Consider the following 19,091-nt stretch of genomic DNA (forward strand, 5'->3'; position numbering starts at 1 on the left):
TGTCAGGCAAAACCAAGCAGGCTCGGTAACGTCAGGAGATCACAAATGAATTCATCTAGAGAACTGACAAATCTGTCAAAAAGAGTTGGCTCTTGAGAGAAGATTTGTTTCCGTGGCAGCCCTGCAGCTGACAGGGTATTGGTGCTCTGGCCTAGTGTGAGGCCTGAGCTTCTGAGGTGGGAGAGCTGAGTTCAGGACACTGGACCACCAGAGACCTCCTGGCCCCACGTAATATCAATCTGCAAGAGCTCTCCGAGAGATCTCTGTCTCAACGCTAAGACCCAGCTCCACCCAACGACCAGCAAGCTCCAGTGCTGGATGCCACATGCCAATCAACTAGCAAGACAGGAACACAACCGCACCCATTGGCAGAGAGGCTGACTAAAATCATAATAAGTTCACAGACACCCAAAACACACCACCAGACGCAGCCCTGCCCACCACAAAGACAAGATCCAGCCCCACCCACGGGAAAACAGGCACCAGTCCCCTCCACCAGGAAGCCTACACAACCCACTGAAACAACCTTACCCACTGGGGGCAGACACTAAAAACAACGGGAACTACGAACCTGCAGCCTGCGAAAAGAAGATCGCAAACACAGTAAGTTAAGCAAAATGAGAAGACAGAGAAATATGCAGCAGATGAAGGAGCAAGGTAAAAACCCACCAGACCAAACAAATGAAGAGAAAATAAGCAGTCTACCTGAAAAAGAATTCAGAGTAATGATGGTGAAGATGATCCAAAATCTTGGAAATGGAATGGAGAAAACATAAAAAACGTTTAACAAGGACCTATAAGAACTAAACAGCAAACAAACAATGATGAACAACACAACAAATGAAATTAAAAATTCTCTAGAAGGTTCAATAGTAGAATAACTGAGGCAGAAGAACAGATAAGTGACAGGTGAGACAAAATACTGGAAATAGCAACTGGAATACAGAATAAAGAATGAAAAGAATTGAGGACAGTCCCAGAGACCTCTGGGAAAACATTAAATGCAACAACATTCGAATTATAGGAGTCCCAGAAGAAGAAGAGAAAAAGAAAGGGACTGAGAAAATATTTGAAGAGATTATAGTTGAAAACTTCCCTAACATGGGAAAGGAGATAGTCAGTCAAGTCCAGGAAGTGCAGAGAGTCCCATACAGGATAAATCCAAGGAGAAACACAAGAAGACACATAACAATCAAACTATCAAAAATTAAGTACAAAGAAAAAATACTAAAAGAAGCAAGGGAAAAGCAACAAATAACATACAAGGGAATCTCTGTAAGGTTAACAGCTGATCTTTCACCAGAAACTCTGCAAGCCAGAAGGGAGTGGCAGGACATATTTAAAGTGATAAAAGGGAAAAATCTACAACCAAGATTACTCTACCCAGCAAGGATCTCATTCAGATTTGGCGGAGAAATTAAAACCTTTACAGCCAAGCAAAATTTAAGAGAGTTCAGCACCAGCAAACCAGCTTTACAACAAATGCTAAAGGAACTTCTCTAGGCAGGAAAAACAAGACAAGGAAAGACCTACAATAACAAACTCAAAACAATTAAGAAAATGGTAATGGGAACATACATATTGAGAACTACCTTAAATGTAAATGGATTAAATGCTCCAATCAAAAGACACAGACTGCCCGAAAGGATATTAAAACAAGACCCGTATATATGCTGTCTACAAGGGACCCACTTCAGGCCTAGGGACACATACAGACTGAAAGTAGGGTATGGAAAAAGATATTCCATGCAAATGGAAATCAAAAGAAAGCTGCAGTAGCAATTCTCATATCAGACAAAACTAGACTTTAAAATAAAGACTATAACAAGAGAAAAAGAAGGACCCTACATAATGATTAAGGGATCAATGCAAGAAGAAGATATAACAATTGTAAATATTCATGCACCCAACACAGGAGCACCCCAATACATAAGGCAAATGCTAACAGTCATAAAAGGGGAAATCGACAGTAGCACAATAATAGTAGGGGACTTTAACTCCTCACATTCAACAATGGACAGATCAACCAAAATGAAAATCAATAAGGAAACACAAGCTTTAAATGACACATTAAAAAAGATGGACTTAATTGATATTTATAGGACGTTCCATCCAAAAACAACAGAACACACTTTCTTCTCAAGTTCTCACGGACCATTCTTCAGGATAGATCATATCTTAGGTCACAAATCAAGCCTTGGTAAATTGAAGAAAACTGAAGTTGTATCAAGTATCTCTTCCGACCACAATGCTATGAGAGTAAATATCAATTACAGGAAAAAAACTGTAAAAAATACAAATATATGGAGGCTAAACAATATGCTACTAAATAACCAAGAGATCACTGAAGAAATCAAAGAGGAAATCAAAAAGTACCTAGAAACAAATGACAATGAAAACACAATGACCCAAAACCTATGGGATGCAGCAAATCAGTTCTAAGAGGGAAGTTTATAGCAATACATTCCTACCTCAAGAAACAAGAAAAATCTCAAAAAAAACAACCTAACCTTACACCTAAATTCATTAGAGAAAGAAGAACAAGAAACCACCAAAGTTAGCAGAAGGAAGGAAATCATAAAGATCAGAATAGAAATAAATGAAAAAGAAATGAAGGAAACCATAGCAAAGATCAATAAAACTAAAAGCTGGTTCTTTGAGAAGAAAAACAAAATTGATAAACCATTAGCAAGATCGTCAAGAAAAAAACGGAGAAGACTCAAATCAACAGAATTAGAAATGAAAAAGGAGAAGTAACAACTGACACTGCAGAAATACAAAGGATCATGAGACATTACTATAAGCAACCATATGCCAATAAAATGGACAACCTGGAAGAAATGGATAAATTCTTAGAAAAACACAACTTTCCAAGACTGAAGCAGGAAGAAAGAGAAAATATAAACAGAACAATCACAAGCACTGAAATTGAAACTGTGATTAAAAATCTTCCAACAAACAAAAGCCCAGGATCAGATGGCTTCACAGGCGAATTCTGTCAAAAACTTAGAGAAGAGCTAATACCTATCCTTCTCAAACTCTTCCAAAATATAGCAGAGGGAGGAACACTCCCAAACTCATCCCATGAGGCCACCATCACCCTGATACCAAAACCAGACAAAAATGTCACCTAAAAAGCAAATTACAGACCAATATCACTGATGAACGCAGATATAAAAATCCTCAACAAAATACTTGCAAACAGAATCCAACAGCACATTAAAATGATCATACACCATGATCAAGTGGGGTTTATCCCAGGAATGCAAGGATTCTTCAATATACGCAAATCAATCAATGTGAAACATCATATTAACAAACTGAAGGATAAAAACCATACTAAAATCTCAATAGGTGCAGAAAAAGCTTTTGACAAAATTCAACACCCATTTATGATAAAAACTCTCCAGAAAGTAGGCATAGAGGGAACTTATCTCAACATAATAAAGGCCATATATAACAAACCCACAGCCAACATCCTTCTCAGTGGTGAAAAATGGAAACCATTTCCACTAAGATCAGGAACCAGACAAGGTTGCCTACTCTCACCACTATTATTCAACATAGTTTTGGAAGTTTTAGCCACAGCTATCAGAGAAGAAAAAGAAATAAAAGGAATACAAATTGGAAAAGAAGTAAAGCTGTCACTGTTTGCAGATGACATGATACTATACATAGAGAATCCTAAAAATGCTACCAGAAAACTACTAGAGCTAATCAATGAATCTGTTAAAGTAGCAGGATACTAAATTAATGCACAGAAATCTCTTGCATTCGTATACACTAATGATGAAAAATCTGAAAGAGAAATTAAGGAAACACTCCCATTTACCATTGCAACAAAAAGAATAAAATACCTAGGAATAAACCTATCTAAGGAGACAAAACACCTGTATGCAGAAAACTATAAGACACTGATGAAAGAAGTTAAAGATGATACAAACAGATGGAGAAATGTATCATGTTCTTGGATTGGAAGAATCAACATTGTGAGAATGACTCTATTAACCAAAGCAATCTACAGATTGAATGCAATCCCTATCAAACTACCAATGGCATTTTTCACAGAACTAGAAAAAAAAAATTAACAAATTTTACAGAAACACAAAAGACCCCAAATAGCCAAAGAATTCTTGAGAAAGACAAACACAGCTGTAGGAATCAGGCTCCCTGACTTTCAACTATACTACAAAGCTAAAGTAATCAAGATAGTATGGTACTGGCACAAAAACAGAAATAAGATCAATGGAACAGGATAGAAAGCCCTGAGATAAACCCATGCACAGATAGTCACCTTATCTTTGATAAAGGAGGCAAGAAAAGACAGCCTCTTCAGTAAGTGGTGCTGGGCAAACTGGATAGCTACATGTGAAAGAATGAAATTAGAACACTCCCTAACACCATACATAAAAATAAACTCAAAATGAATTAAAGACGTAAATGTAAGCCCAGACACTGTAAAACTATTAGAGGAAAACATAAGCAGAACACTCTGTGACATAAATCACAGCAAGATGCTTTTTGACCCACCTCCTAGAGAAGTGGACATAAAAACAAAAATAAACAAATGGATCCTAATGCAACTTAAAAGCTTTTGCACAGCAAAAGAAGCCATAAACAAGATGAAAAGACAACGCTCAGAATGGGAGAAAATATTTGCAAATGAAGCAACTGACAAAGGATCAGTCTCCGAAATACACAAGCATCTCAGGCAGCTCAGTATCAAAAAAACAAACAACCCAATCCAAAAATGGGCAGAAGACCTAAATAGACATTTTTCCAAAGAAGATATACAGATTGCCAACAAATACGTGAAAGGATGGTCAACATCACTAATCATTAGAGAAATGCAAATCAAAACTACAATGAGGTATCGCTTCACACCGGTCAGAATGGCCATCATCAAAAAATGTACAAACAATAAATGCTGGAGAGGGTGTGGAGAAAGGGCATCCCTCTTGCAGTGTTGGTGGGAATGTAAATGGATACAGCCACTATGGAGAACAGTATGGAGGTTCCTTAAAAAACTAAAAATAGAACTACCATATCACCCAGCAATCCCACTGCTGGGCATATACCCTGAGAAAACCATAATTCAAAAAGAGTCATGTACCACAATGTTCATTGCGGCACTATTTACAATAGCCAGGGCATGGAAGCAACCTAAGTGTCCATCGACAGATGAATGGATAATGAAGATGTGGCACATATATACAACGGAACATTACTCAGCCATAAAAAGAAACCAAATTGAGTTATCTGTAGTGAGGGGGATGGACCTAGAGTCTGTCCTACAGAGTGAAGTAAGTCAGAAAAACGAATACCGTATGCTAACACGTATATATGGAATCTAAAAAAAATATTGTTCTGATGAACCTAGGGGAGGGACAGGAATAAAGAGGCAGACGTAGATAATGGACTTGAGGACACGGGGAGGGGGAAGGGTAAGCTGGGACGAAGTGAGAGAGTAGCATGGACATATATACACTACCAAATGTAAAATAGATAGCTAGTGGGAAGAAGCCGCATAGCACAGGGAGATCAGCTCGGTGCTTTGTGACCACCTAGATGGGTGGGATAGGAGGGTGGGAGGGAGACGCAAGAGGGAGGGGATATGGTGATATATGTATATGTATAGCTGATTCACTTTGTTGTAAAGCAGAAACTAACACATCATTGTAAAGCAGTTATACTCCAATAAAGATGTCAAAAAAATGATTAAGACTGTAAATTTTTTATCACAATTTAAATAATGGTTAAAATTGTACATTTTATATTATGTTTATTTTACCACAATAAAAAAAGCAAAAAACTCACATACACATATTTTAAAAGTGCCAAAGTCTCTTTAATATCAGTATCTTGAGGTAGTACTTGGCATTAAAATGAAAGTGTATTCATATGAAACAGATACAGTGTTTGTTATTTTTAAGATTCATATATGGTGCTTCTTAGCAGGGCTCAACTCTCGGAAATTTAAGGTAATGTTAATCGGTCAACATCATTTCAATGTAGTGCATTCAGGATTAAAATTTATGTTTTGGTTGGTTGTGTATTTGCCTTATTTTATGCATTCATATCTTTTATGCTTTATTAGCTGGAATAATCTTATGCACAGAAGACAGAAATGTTGTCGTTGTTGTTGGTGTTGTTCAACATATAAGCATTATATTGCTTTTGGCTAAAGATAATTTCCAGGGTCCCAGGTTAGAAGCAGATACAATGTAGTCTTTAAAATAACTTTAAACAAGATAAAATCAATTTCTGAGTATTAAAATAGTTAATTCAGGATTGGTGTTTATCCTTTGACCTTACTTCTGCTTCTAAAGTAAATCGATAGATTAACACTTCCAATTATGAGCCTTGAATTTTTTCCAAGTGAACCTAAAAACCTGGTAAGTCCCTCTAGTGTCCTATATTTGAGTGGATAGCTGTTAAAATCAGCAAGCAGTTTATTATAAATACATAGAAGAGGACAAAAAATCATGTCTACAAATCAATTCCAGAAATATCTACTGAACATTCTTTATGGCCAAGTGCAAGGCATGCGGTGGTAAACACATGGATGTTGCCACAACAGAACTTACAGACTAAGGGGAAACGACTTATTCCTACTCAGTGGCTTCATCTATACATGTCACTGAGTATGAGAAGCTTGAGTATCTATCACTGATTGCGTGACAGACAAACTCTAATGTTTGACCTCAGCTTTATTTTGGTGGTAATAATAATGTGGGATAAATGACTATGCTTCCTTTAAAGTATCTTGTGTAGTTTAAGTTACTGCTGCTCCTCAACATGACATAAAAAAGAAAAGCAAAGTGACTAATGTGGCCAGTCTTCTAGGCAGAATGTAATTAAAGGTAAAAGTTATGCACATTAGTGCTGATGAGAAATAACCTCTGAGTACTATGGAGAGGAAGATGATACAATGATTGTATTTATAAAGTTAGCCAAAACTCAGTTTATACAAAACCTTTTCAGAAAACACCTACTGCATAATTTGATGCTTAAGCTATTCATTTACCCAAGACAAGTTATCTGAATAATTCCTAATAATTCCTATTAGATAGTAATAATTTCCCACAAAATTTAAGATCACAAAGATACAAATTATTAACTTTAAGTTACTTTTTTTTTTTTTTTTTTTTTTGGTACGCGGGCCTCTCACTGTCGTGGCCTCCCGTTGCGGAGCACAGGCTCCGGACGCGCAGGCTCAGCGGCCATGGGTCACGGGCCCAGCCGCTCCGCGGCATGTGGGATCCCCCCGGACCGGGGCTCGAACGCATGTCCCCTGCATCGGCAGGCGGACTCTCAACCACTGCGCCACCAGAGAAGCCCTCTAAGTTATTTTTTATCTGTGTAAATATCTGTTCTATCGTGTATCAACCGCTGTCACCCCCATTGGACAGCAAGCAACACTGCTATTCGTCAAGACAGTGAAGATGTTGGTGACGGTGGTAATAACAGCGAACAATCCCCCAGTGCTTCCTCGGTGCCTAGCACTGTTCCAGATGCTTTATGTAAACTACCTTTTCTAGCTTTCATGATAATCCCGTGAGATCCCCAATTTTACATATGAGAAAACTAAAAGACAGAGGCATTTAAAAATAAAGTTAAGTAACTTGCCTAGACTCACACAGCTTGTCAATTGGAGAGTCAGAATTGAAAAACCGGGCCCTTTGGCTCCAAAGTCTGTGCTCTTAACCACTCCCCTGTACTGTGCACCATGGCAGGCAAATGCTAAATGTTTGTTGGATGAATAAGTGAAAGAGAATGTATGTGTGAATGTGTGTATTAGGCACTGTAAGGAATAGAAATATTTACACATTTACTTGGAAACCTGACAAGTTATATCTTTCCGATTTCTTCCCTAAAGGTTCAGTCCTATATTCAAATTTAACATGACTAACATCAAACATTTTGCATCCCCTTGCAAACCTACTTTTCTCTCTCTCTGTTTTTTTTGAAGTCCTAAGATAAAACCTACTTCTCATCCTGCTACTCAGTTTTTATACTGACATCTCTGCCCTCACTACTTAGGTTAAAAACCTTAAAGTCAACTCTGTTTCTCACTTTCTCTTGAATGCAACATCTAGTTTGCCCCTAAATAGATTCTTCCTCTGCAGTGTTTTTTGCATCTATTTTTCATTTCCTTTATATGTGTATATGTATACATATACATTTTTTGGCTGCATTGCACAGCTTGCAGGATCTTAGTTTCCTCACCAGGGATTGAACCCCAGCCCACGGCAGTGAAAGCACCAAGTCTTAACCACTGAATTCCCTATTCTTCAGGGAAGAACCTTAACCAGGGAATTCCCTATTCTTCATTACTACTCAGTGTTACCATCACAACTGAAGTTCTTATAACTTAATTTTTAGATTTACTGCAGTAGCCAACTGCTCGGGCTTCTCAGCATCAAGTGAAAAGCTGTATGTAAAGCATCCACCAGTGCACATAGCAGTGCTCAATTGATGGAGTAGTTTTCCCTAACACACCACTAGCATATTTCTCTTTCTAAAGCACCACCTTAATAATTTGTTTCCTTGAGCAATAATCTCCAGTGGCTCTCTGCTACCAGACAAAACAGTCCAAACTCCTGAGACTGCATTCAAATTCCTCCAAAATTTTGTGTAACTTATCTTTTCAACCTTATCTCCAACAGGAGCCTTCTACTTCAGTTAGGCTCTCACTGTCTCACCAATAAATCATATATGTATCATCTTTAGGTTCATTTTGTATCACTTTCTGTACTCTCTATTGAAGATTTCCCATTAAAATCCTGCCCATTCTTTAAGATTCCACTCTTGTTCCTCTTCTTTCTATGCCTCCTTCCCAGTTCCTTTTAATCCAGACAGTTCTCTTCTCGCATCAAAGCATTATTTATTTTATGTGGGAGACTTAACAATTCTGTACTATAATTCTAATTAGTGGTTTATCTATGTGTTTATATACATATACACTTATACACACACACACATACTCACAGGCCCCCAAGTATAATGGACACTTTTAAAAAGGGGATTGTTTTTAGTTTCCACAGTATACACCACAGGGCTTTACACATAGGGATTTAATAAATATTTGCAGGTTTAGGAAACCTAGCAGTTAGAAAATTTTATTCGCTATTTGCTCAACAGTTACTGAGGAATCTACCACAAAACATACTTTAGATAAAAATTTTTAAACATTTATTTAGATTTATTTATAGTCTACTACTTTCTCCAAACGATTTGAAGTGCCTAAGAAAAGAGAATTTTTCAGTTAAGCATTTCCTTCAGTCTCACTCCTGAATGAAAGTTTAGAATGTATTAAAGGGTGGAGAGAAAAGTGATTTCACCAACTCTATCCCCCGAGGCCTTCCTGGAGCCTGCCTGTCAGTACTTTGCAGCTCCTTATTTCTCTATCAGGATATTTCATTGCAGGGATAACAGAAAGACCCAGGAGGATGATCTGACTCTGTATTACCTATGAGAAAAATGTCTCTTTATTAGAGAATATAATTGAGAGTTCCCTATGTCATTAGTAATTTAGGATAAACATAAAATAAGACCTTCTAGAAAGTTTCACAGTGGTATTACACTCAAACACTTGCCAAGTAAAGCTATATAATCTCTTCACTGGAAATCTTTAAAAACAGAAACATCCTTACCAATCGGGAATGATTTAAGTGTAGCCTGCCAGAAGGTACAGAGATAGATGACATTTCCAGTTTCTTTATGACATTATGGCAGTTAAAGAGTACTTTATACTAATTACAAAATTTAAATGGAACTGTACCCAGGTTCTCTATAATTTCTGACATATTACATATCATAAGGTTTAAGGTAAAATTATCTTCTACCGATTTCAATGTAACTGTAGAAGAACAAGGAATTCCTTATTCTATCACTGGGAATTGCTTAGCCCATCAATGTCCTAAATATTTTTAGTTCACTTATATTAATTCATGTGTATGTGATAGAAAATCCTAGTCATGCCTACAAAATATAATTTAAAATTTATTTGTAAAATATAATTGATTTACTACGTTCTGTGTAAGTAAAATTTTATAAAATAATTTATAAACAAAATAATTAATGCTGTATCTATTAAAAAAAATATTAGAATCAACATTGGGAAGTCATCCAATTCTTCAGCTGGAGGTGGAAGTGGGTGAAGGGTGAGCACCTAACACAAGAGCCCTTCCTCTGTGGTCCACGGACAGGCTTCAGGCAGTACGTTCACAAATACACTGAACTATATACAAGATCTTGTGTGTTTACCTAGTCTGGGAAGAAGGTCTATAGATTTCCTCAGACTTTTAAGAGGTCTGAGGCCTAAGGAAGGATAAGGATTTTGTCTGAGCTTTTTGCCTGGAATATAGAAAGTTCTTAAAGAATTTTTTCTTTTAAAGTATGAGCACACTGATTGGAGTGTTTCAATGTTGAATGTCTTTCTTACACAAACCACATCCATAATGTTATCATCTATAATCGTTTCCACTTTTGCTTTCATTAAGGTGGTATAAGAATTTAAAGGCACTTGGCAAGCAGTCCAAATACAGAAATATTCTAGATTTTTACAGTATTCCCTCTATTTTATAGTTGCTTATCCAGACTTAATTCAACAGCAAATTCTCCAAAGTATACAATTCAGTTTAAAAAGAAACAATAACTTTCTTTTTGTACTCACATATCACTGGTTTATTTAATTAAATTATCTATTTCTAAAACAGGTATAACTGGCATAACCTGGTTTGGGAACAATCACACTGATACTGTAAAGCAAGTGCAGAGTGTCTAAGTTGACTAGGTAAGGGCACAGAGAAAGTCTCGGGCCCTGGTCAGTATGCTTTGTACAGAAACTTCACTGGTTCATGTTGCCCACGATGAAGTGGACATCAGCCAAGAGGGTTTTCTACTGCACATGAACGTTAATACTGTATCTTATTAGTGCTTTCATATTGCAAAGTAGTTATTGTTCTCATAGGTAAAGAAATTAAGACTCAGAAAAGTTATTTAATGTTCCTAAGGTCAGGCAATGACTGAAGGAAAAAATGGGCTTCATACCCGGTCTTTTAATCAAAATGTTCTCTCAACTAAATCACACTGCCTCTTACCTTAAGCCCAATCATTTACAAGAGATGTTAGTAAAGCAAATCTGTGGCATTATATAATATCAAGATCTAAAAGGCAAAGTGAAGATTCTCTGAAAAAAATTTAATCCTGAGTATGCAGCAAAATGGTCAGCAATTGCAAAGACTGTGACCTTGACTTCGTGTGTGGCTTCAAAAGACCTGACTACTAAAAAAGGAAATTCATCCTAAGGTTTCAAATCTTATTCAGTTAACTAAAAATACCACAGGTTACAGGCCAGCTTTAGATATATTCAAGCACCCTTGGTCACAGGCCCAGGTTCATTCCTTCCCTTTCTGCACATTCCCCCTAAGTGATCTCATTTAGGCCATGACTGTAGAGGAACACAAACGAGCACTTCAAATGCAACTTGTCCAAAATGGCAACTACTTCTTATCCATACCTTCCCAAGTTTCCTCCCTCCCAGTAAAGGGCATCATCACCATCTACCCAGATGCTCGAGTCAAAGCTTAGACGTCATCTTAGATTCCTTCCATTTTCTCATCCCCTAGATTTGACTTATCGTGAGTTCTACCCTACACCTCCCTAATATATTTCATAACTACCCATTTCTCTCCATCTCCACCCACAACACTCTGTTCTAAGCCACTATCATCTAGAATACTGTCATAATCTAATATCTGGTTTCCCTGACTCCATTTTTGCCCCTTCTCTAGTCTGTTTTCCACATAATAGCTAAAGTGGTCTTTTAATGTCTAAAATTCTCCAATGATTTCCTACTGCTGCACTTTGGACTTAAACTTAAAATAGACTTACTTAAATATCCTGGTTAAAGTAAGTACAAACAGCTTACTTAAAATAGCCTACAAGATTCTCATGGTCTGATTCTTGCCTAGTTCCTCAACTTGACAGCATTCTCTCCCCTCACTCACTATACTCTAATCACATGGGTCTGCTCCCTAACACTGCACCTTCGTACTTGCTATTCTTTCATCTGCCTGGAATATTTTCCTGGCTTTTTCATAGAGTTGATTTCTTTCTATCATTTGGGCCTCAGTTTAAATCTCACCTTTTCTGACTACTTTTTAAGAAACAGTCCAGCCCTTTCAGCTCCCACCCTGTCCGAGTTACTATCACATCATCGCATTTGTTTTCTTCATGCCATTTAAAATACATAGAATTATCTTGTTTATTTGTTAGTTTACCTTCTTATTATTTCTCTCCCCACCCTGGAATGAAAGCTCTAAAAGAGAAGCTACATTCACAGGGCTTAGAACAGTGTCTGGCACACATAAGGTGGTTTTTAGTCTAGACAAATTTTAGTTAATTCCACAGAATCACTTAACTAGTCCATTCAATAAGAACATTTCTAATATCCTATATCTCGCTTTTTCAAAGTTTCCGTCTACTTGCTCTCATCTGACAACTAATTCGATAATTCAGTGATTACATTTTAAAGTAGCCGTCAAACTGTGCAATAAATTCAGGAGACTACTACCACAAAAACCAACGTGCTACCGAGCTCTATTTATAGAAATCATTTATAGAAAGCTTATTTTAAGTTACTTGAACTCAAAGTTTCAAAGTAACGTGTGAATTTTCTTTACAACATATAATCTTAATCTTAGGATAAGACTGAGGGAATTACAAAGTTCACTCATTCAATATATACTGAAGTGAGTGCCTTTGCTAGGTGCTAGGGAGACAAGGAAGAACAAGATCCAGCCTCCGCCACAGTGAAACTTAGGAACTACCAGAAATACTGAAAAGCTATGAGGTTTATAATACAGGTAGTAAATGCTATAAAAAATTCACAGTGCTATGGGAACACATATGGAGGATCAGGGGATTAGAGCTGTCTCTCCAGAGGAAGTAGGCTCGTAAGCCGATACATGAAAGACAAATAGAAGTTAGATGGACAAAACCAGGGTAACGAAGAGTGTTACAATCAAATCCATGTGTGAAGGCCAGGAAATAAGAAGGGATAATAAATTTAGGAAACTGAAAGAAAGCTCAGTATGAATGGAACAGAGTGTTACTAGGATATGGGAGTACGGATGACAGAGGAAGAAAGCTGGAATCACAAAGAAATACAGCTTGGATTTTATATGTATAAGGTAATACAAGGAAATACAAGGATCTTATATGTCTTGATAGGAAGTTGAGGCTTTACCATCAGTACACTGGGGAGCACTGAGGTATTTTAAGGAAAGAAGTGACATGATTGATTTGAACATCAGAAAGTCTTGCTGACTACAGCAGGAAAAATAGCAAGTAAATATGACTGTAGTAAATTAGGGGGTTTTAGCAGTAATCTAGGTGAGCAATGTTGATAGCCTAACTATTGGAGGGAAATGGACAGATTCAAGAGTTATTTAGAAGGTAGCATTAGTAATACTGGATATTTAGGGGTGTGAGGAAAATGAGGAGTTCAGGATGACATCTAGAGTTTTACTTGAGCAAGTGGGTAGATATTAACACACGGAAGTGGAAAATACAGGATGAAACAAAGACTTGGGCTAGGTGTGAAATAATGAGTTCAGTTTTCAAGATATTGAGTGTGAGGTACCTATGGAAATGTTCAGTAGACAGCTGGAAAAACATTATTTCAAAAAGGTCAGCATTAGAAGCTGTTTTATAACAATAATTAGCCTTTTTCTGCTTGTCTCTGTCATAGAAATAGATATCCTAACTCATGCTGAAAGAGAAAATTTCTACTCTAAATATACTTCAATTCTCAATATCACTGGTATATATATAACTGAAAAGGTATGGTTATGAAGTTAAAAGCAAAGTTTTCCCTACAATGCACTAGTCTCTGAAAATGCCACAAATACTTTAAATAAAATAAGAGAAGTTATGGTTCCTTAAGGCATGGGATAAGAGTTTGAAATGTGGGCCAATATCTCAGGCATTATAATTAATTACTGTAATTGCTTAGATCATTTTGTTATTATTGAGGCACAGTTTAAGTTAAGGATGGGCCATGTATATTTTGGTTGATACACTGTAAGGGAAAATTTCCTCAACGCATGAAATCCTTTAGTGATGACTAAAGATTAAATCACATAAGGCTCTATTCTATATTATACGAGACAATTAAAAACAAAAGGTGTACTATTCGTTTCAGGGAAATGATGGATGTGCCAGCTGCAGCAAATGCTTTCTTTGAAACTCTCTTATGACAAATTAACATAGCATGTGCCAGATGTTTTTTTTTCTGTTGAATTATACTGTAATATGCTTCAGTTACTTTTAGTAATTATGCATTTTGTGATCTGCCAGTACCTGCAGCTGCCTCTCATTCTGTTAATTTAATAAAAAAAAAAAAACTAAAAAAAAAATTTTAGAAAAGCAGTTATGGCAGCCAAACATTACAGATATACAGCCAAGAATAATGTTTGAGAGACTGAAGAGAATTCCTTAGGCTCGAATGCTGTATAATTCATATAAATATATATGAATTGTCCTGTCACTGGGCAAGAGAAGAAAATATTAGCCATTGTATATTCATTCATTCATTTATTCAGTACAATTTTATTGAACAGCTATATGCCAGGCAAGATGTGAGCTCATGGTTTTGTAGAAGAGATGGATGGTAAATGATAGTTATGCTACAGTTCAGTAAATGTCATAAAGAAGAATGAGCAGAATGGTATGGGAGTATAGGAAAAGGAAAGATGCATTCTGTCAGAGGTATAAAGAATGCTTTATAGAAAAAAATATATTTGAGTTGGGTACCTGGAAGGAAGAAAATTTTTTCAGGTGGGGAGTTGGGAAAGAACATCCCTAGAAAGAAATAGCATGTACCAATTACCCCTAGAATCATCCTTGATTCCTTTCTTTTCCTTCATACTCTACATCCAATCCATCAGCACCTTCTATTACCTCTAAAAATAAAAAGACTCCCAACTAATCCACCTTTCTCTTTCTTCTTAGTTTAAGCCACCACTATCTCTTATTAACACTCTTGTGATAGCCTTCTAAGTCCCTCCTCAGCTTTTTACTCACTTCCATTTTCCACACAGGAGACAGAGTGATCTTTAAAAAAAAAAATCAGATCAGGGGACTTCTTTCAAAACTGTCCACTGGCCTTCATTCACACTTAAAACTCTTTAGCCTGGCTAATGAAACCCTACAAGATCAGGTCCCTGTCTGCAGCAGAGAGAGCTCACCAAACATGCCACGTGCTCCATTTACATTTCCCAGGCTCCTATGCAGTTAGATTGGGTCCATATGCCTAGTTTGGCCAATGAAAGTAAAAGGAAGTGATGTGCATCACTTCAGAGCTGAGTTAGTTAAAACCCAGTGTTCTTCCATTCCTCTCTGTCCCTGCTCCAGTGATCTTAGAAGACCATTTGTTCAAGATGATGTAACCTCTACCAGCAGAGCCTTCCTGCCAAACCACCTTAGACAGGTAATAGGAGCAAGAAATAAACCTTTGTTGTGTTAAGCCCCTGAGATTGTTTGCTGTGGTGGCTGGCATTACTTTATACAATACATTGCCTAAATCTTACACTACTGCCTTCATTTAGCATACTATTTCTTTTACTTCAATCATCTAGTGTACTCCTGCCCTGGGGTCATTGCACTAGCTGTTCTCTCTGCTTCAACAGCTCTTTCCCCTGACGTTTAAATGATAGGATCTGGGGCTTCCCTGGTGGCGCAGTGGTTGGGAGTCCGCCTGCCGATACAGGGGACACGAGTTCGTGCCTCGGTCCGGGAAGATCCCACATGCCGCGGAGCAGCTGGGCCCGTGAGCCATGGCCGCTGAGCCTGCGCGTCCGGAGCCTGTGCTCTGCAACGGGTGAGGCTACAACAGTGAGAGGCCCGCGTACCGCAAAAATAAATAAATGATAGGATCCTTTTCACCATTAGATCTTAAGGTTTATTTCCTCACAGGATCTTCCTCGTCTACCAGTCTCAGGTGTCCACCAATCCATTATCACATTGGCTTATTTTAATTTTCTGCATGATACTTATTATCCGATTTTATATGTATACATTTATTTGTTCGATAATTTCCACTTTCCCATCAATACTCTAATATTTTAAAAAGGCTTTGCTGTTATCCTTAGTACTTAAAGAATAGCGCCACCACTCCGTAAATATGTGAGGAGTGAATGGAGTGAAGACTAGGAGTGGTAAAAGGGCTGGCCCTTACCAATGTCTGGTTTATTGGGGCGGCTGTTCAGTGTGGCTGGAACATGCCCTTCATGAAGCAGGAACAGGCAGACTGCTGATAACAGGGGGAGGAAAGATCGTAAAGAACCTATAGGCAACAGTAAAACAGAAATTTTAAAGCAGGCAGGGCCAGGACTGTATTTGCTTTTTACAAAAGTAATTCTGAGAGCAGTGTGAAAGATGGAATAGAGTGGAAAAAAAAAGTGATGGTGGAAACCGGGGTGATCCAGGCTACTTTGACAGCCATGGTTAAAGATATGAAAAGGCCTGACCGATGGCAGGGATAAGTATGCTATTTCACGTTTACACACATGCAAGCATTTCTGCAGGACAGATTCTGATACCAGGTATTGCAAATGGATATGCATGGTTTCACTGTTTTTAGCTACTGTTACATTGCCTCATACAAAGGATTTGCTAGTTTACATTCCCACCAATACCGTGTACCCCAGTCCTGTTTCCTCATAGATTTGCAGATGCTGCATGTTAACCATCTTTTACATTTTTGCCAAATTGCTTGGCAAAATTGTTTAAATTTGCATTTCTTTAGTGTGTAATAGTGTGGCTGAATTTGGTTTAATACGTTTAAAGGAGCTTTGTATATCTGCTTTTGTGAGCTACCTGTTCACATACTTTGTCCACCTATTAGGCTGTCACTCTTTTCCTTAATTATGGACCTCCATGGATTCTGCATATTAATCTTTTATCTTTTGTCATTTGTCTTTTTCTTTTAAATTAATTAATTAATTTATTTATTTTTGGCTGTGTTGGGTCTTTGTTTCTGTGCGAGGGCTTTCTCTGGTTGCGGCAAGCGGGGGCCACTCTTCATCATGGTGCATGGGCCTCTCACTATCGCGGCCTCTCTTGTTGCAGAGCACAGGCTCCAGACGCACAGGCTCAGTAGTTGTGGCTCACGGGCCCAGTTGCTCCACGGCATGTGGGATCTTCCCAGACCAGGGCTCGAACCCGTGTCCCCTGCATTGGCAGGCAGATTCTCGACTACTGCGCCATCAGGGAAGCTCCTGTCTTTTATCTTTGTTTAGCATCTTTCTTCATACAGAATTTTAATTTTTATGGTGAAATAAATGAATCAATCTTTGCATTCTGGATTTGTGTTTTGATTAGAAAGACTTATCCATTCTAGGATAATAAAATTAATCTTATTTCTTTTAATACTTTCTTTAAATTTAGCTTTTTACTCCATCTGTAATTTACTTTGTATAGTGAATAAAGAGTGCACTAAATGAGTTAAAATTTTTCCAACATCATCTTTTCACCATTGATTTGAAATGCCATATTATAATGAACAAAATTTCCAATTTTACATGGTTTGTTTTTCCGTGTTCTGTTCAAATTATCTATTCCTGTGCCAATACCACCATACAGCTTTCTAGATTTTGATATCTGGTAGGGCAAATCTCATCTCATTTTTTTCCCATAAGAAGTTTTAAAATTTAATCTATAAAAATAACAATAGTTTCTCATTCAAGTAAGATTAGTACAGCTATATTACATTTATAGATGTTATATGTTAATATGTAAGCTTTAAAATGCTTTCCTCTTGGAAACTCAAAATTTTCTGTGTTGTGTACATTTCAAGATAAAAGAGTAACTAAGAGGAAATAATTAGAGATGAATTAACACAATTTTACAAATTAAAACAAACTTCAAACTGAAAGAAGATACCACAGAGGAGCTCAAATCTTTAAAAAGTTTCTTACATTAAGCTTTTTGATACTAAGATAAAATACTTCCTTCTGTAGGAAAATTATTTTATTTAATTATTTTGTGTTACATTTAACTATGGCTATACTTGCTTATGGGTAGATCTTAAGAAATCACAGGTACCTGGTAATCATATTTAATTGTCAGTTGTCGGAAGGGGCAGAGGTTTCCAAAGCCAGCAAAACTAGTCCAGAGAGGACTCTAGCATCCTAAGTGTTTTGCGGCTATCCTGGTATTTAGTATTTGATTTAGTCTCTAATATACTCCTAACTGTAGTAAATAGGTAGACACACAGCAAACAAGATAACAGCCAATTTATAAGAATTTAATTGCTATGAAGTAGAGATGACAGAGAAGAACAGCCAAGTGTTTTCAAGATTTGGTGAGACAGACTAGCACTAAGTTTTTAAAGGGCAGATTTTCAGGAAGAAAGCTTTGATGCTTAATATGGTGTAATAATAATACATTGGGAAGCAGGATACTGGGACCTACCATGAAAAAGCTCATTTTTGATAGCTATTAAACACTTTTTACATGAATGGTAGAATGCATAAATTCATGGTACATACAGAGAAATCCTTACTGGGAGAGTCAAATGCATAAAGTTAGCCATTTGCATTTTTAATGTATTGCTCTGTGTTTATTTTGCAGTTTATTATTAATAAAAGACCTAATTGGGTTGAAGCCTTGGGATTGCATCATTGAATCATTCTAAAAACAAAACCATTTCTATGGAGAGCAAATGACTCCTTCCCCAGAGACAGAGAAGTACCATCTAGCAGTTAGCTGGTGCACTATTGGTACAACACAGCATACATCAAACTGCTAATGCCCAATAAGGATGCTGTCGTAAATATGTCTAGCGTAGATCATCATATTCATATTTTTTTCATTGGAATAAGTATAAATTTTAATTTTCTACTTCAAAAAATATAAATTTATTGTGGCTGCCATGTAATTCTGTATTATGACCAATAGGAGAGATGTGTCAGTGAAAATACTTTAGTAGCTACTTTTTTTATTGCAAAAAGAATTTTGACTTGATTTTATATAGAGTCCTCAGTGTTACTTACGTCTCCAAAAAGGAAGGACATACAATT

The 19,091-nt window shown here is 37.1% G+C and overlaps 1 protein-coding gene across 3 annotated transcripts in view; it reads right to left on the minus strand.

Moving 5' to 3' along the window:
* SCLT1 (sodium channel and clathrin linker 1) overlaps window positions 1-19,091 on the minus strand; it is a 253,924-nt gene that overhangs the window by 13,844 nt on the left and 220,989 nt on the right. The window lies entirely within an intron of this gene.

Source organism: Monodon monoceros, unplaced genomic scaffold, assembly GCF_005190385.1.
Source record: "Monodon monoceros isolate NGI ecotype Baffin Bay Population unplaced genomic scaffold, NGI_Narwhal_1 Super_Scaffold_20, whole genome shotgun sequence".
In the NCBI taxonomy this organism is placed as follows: domain Eukaryota; kingdom Metazoa; phylum Chordata; class Mammalia; order Artiodactyla; family Monodontidae; genus Monodon; species Monodon monoceros.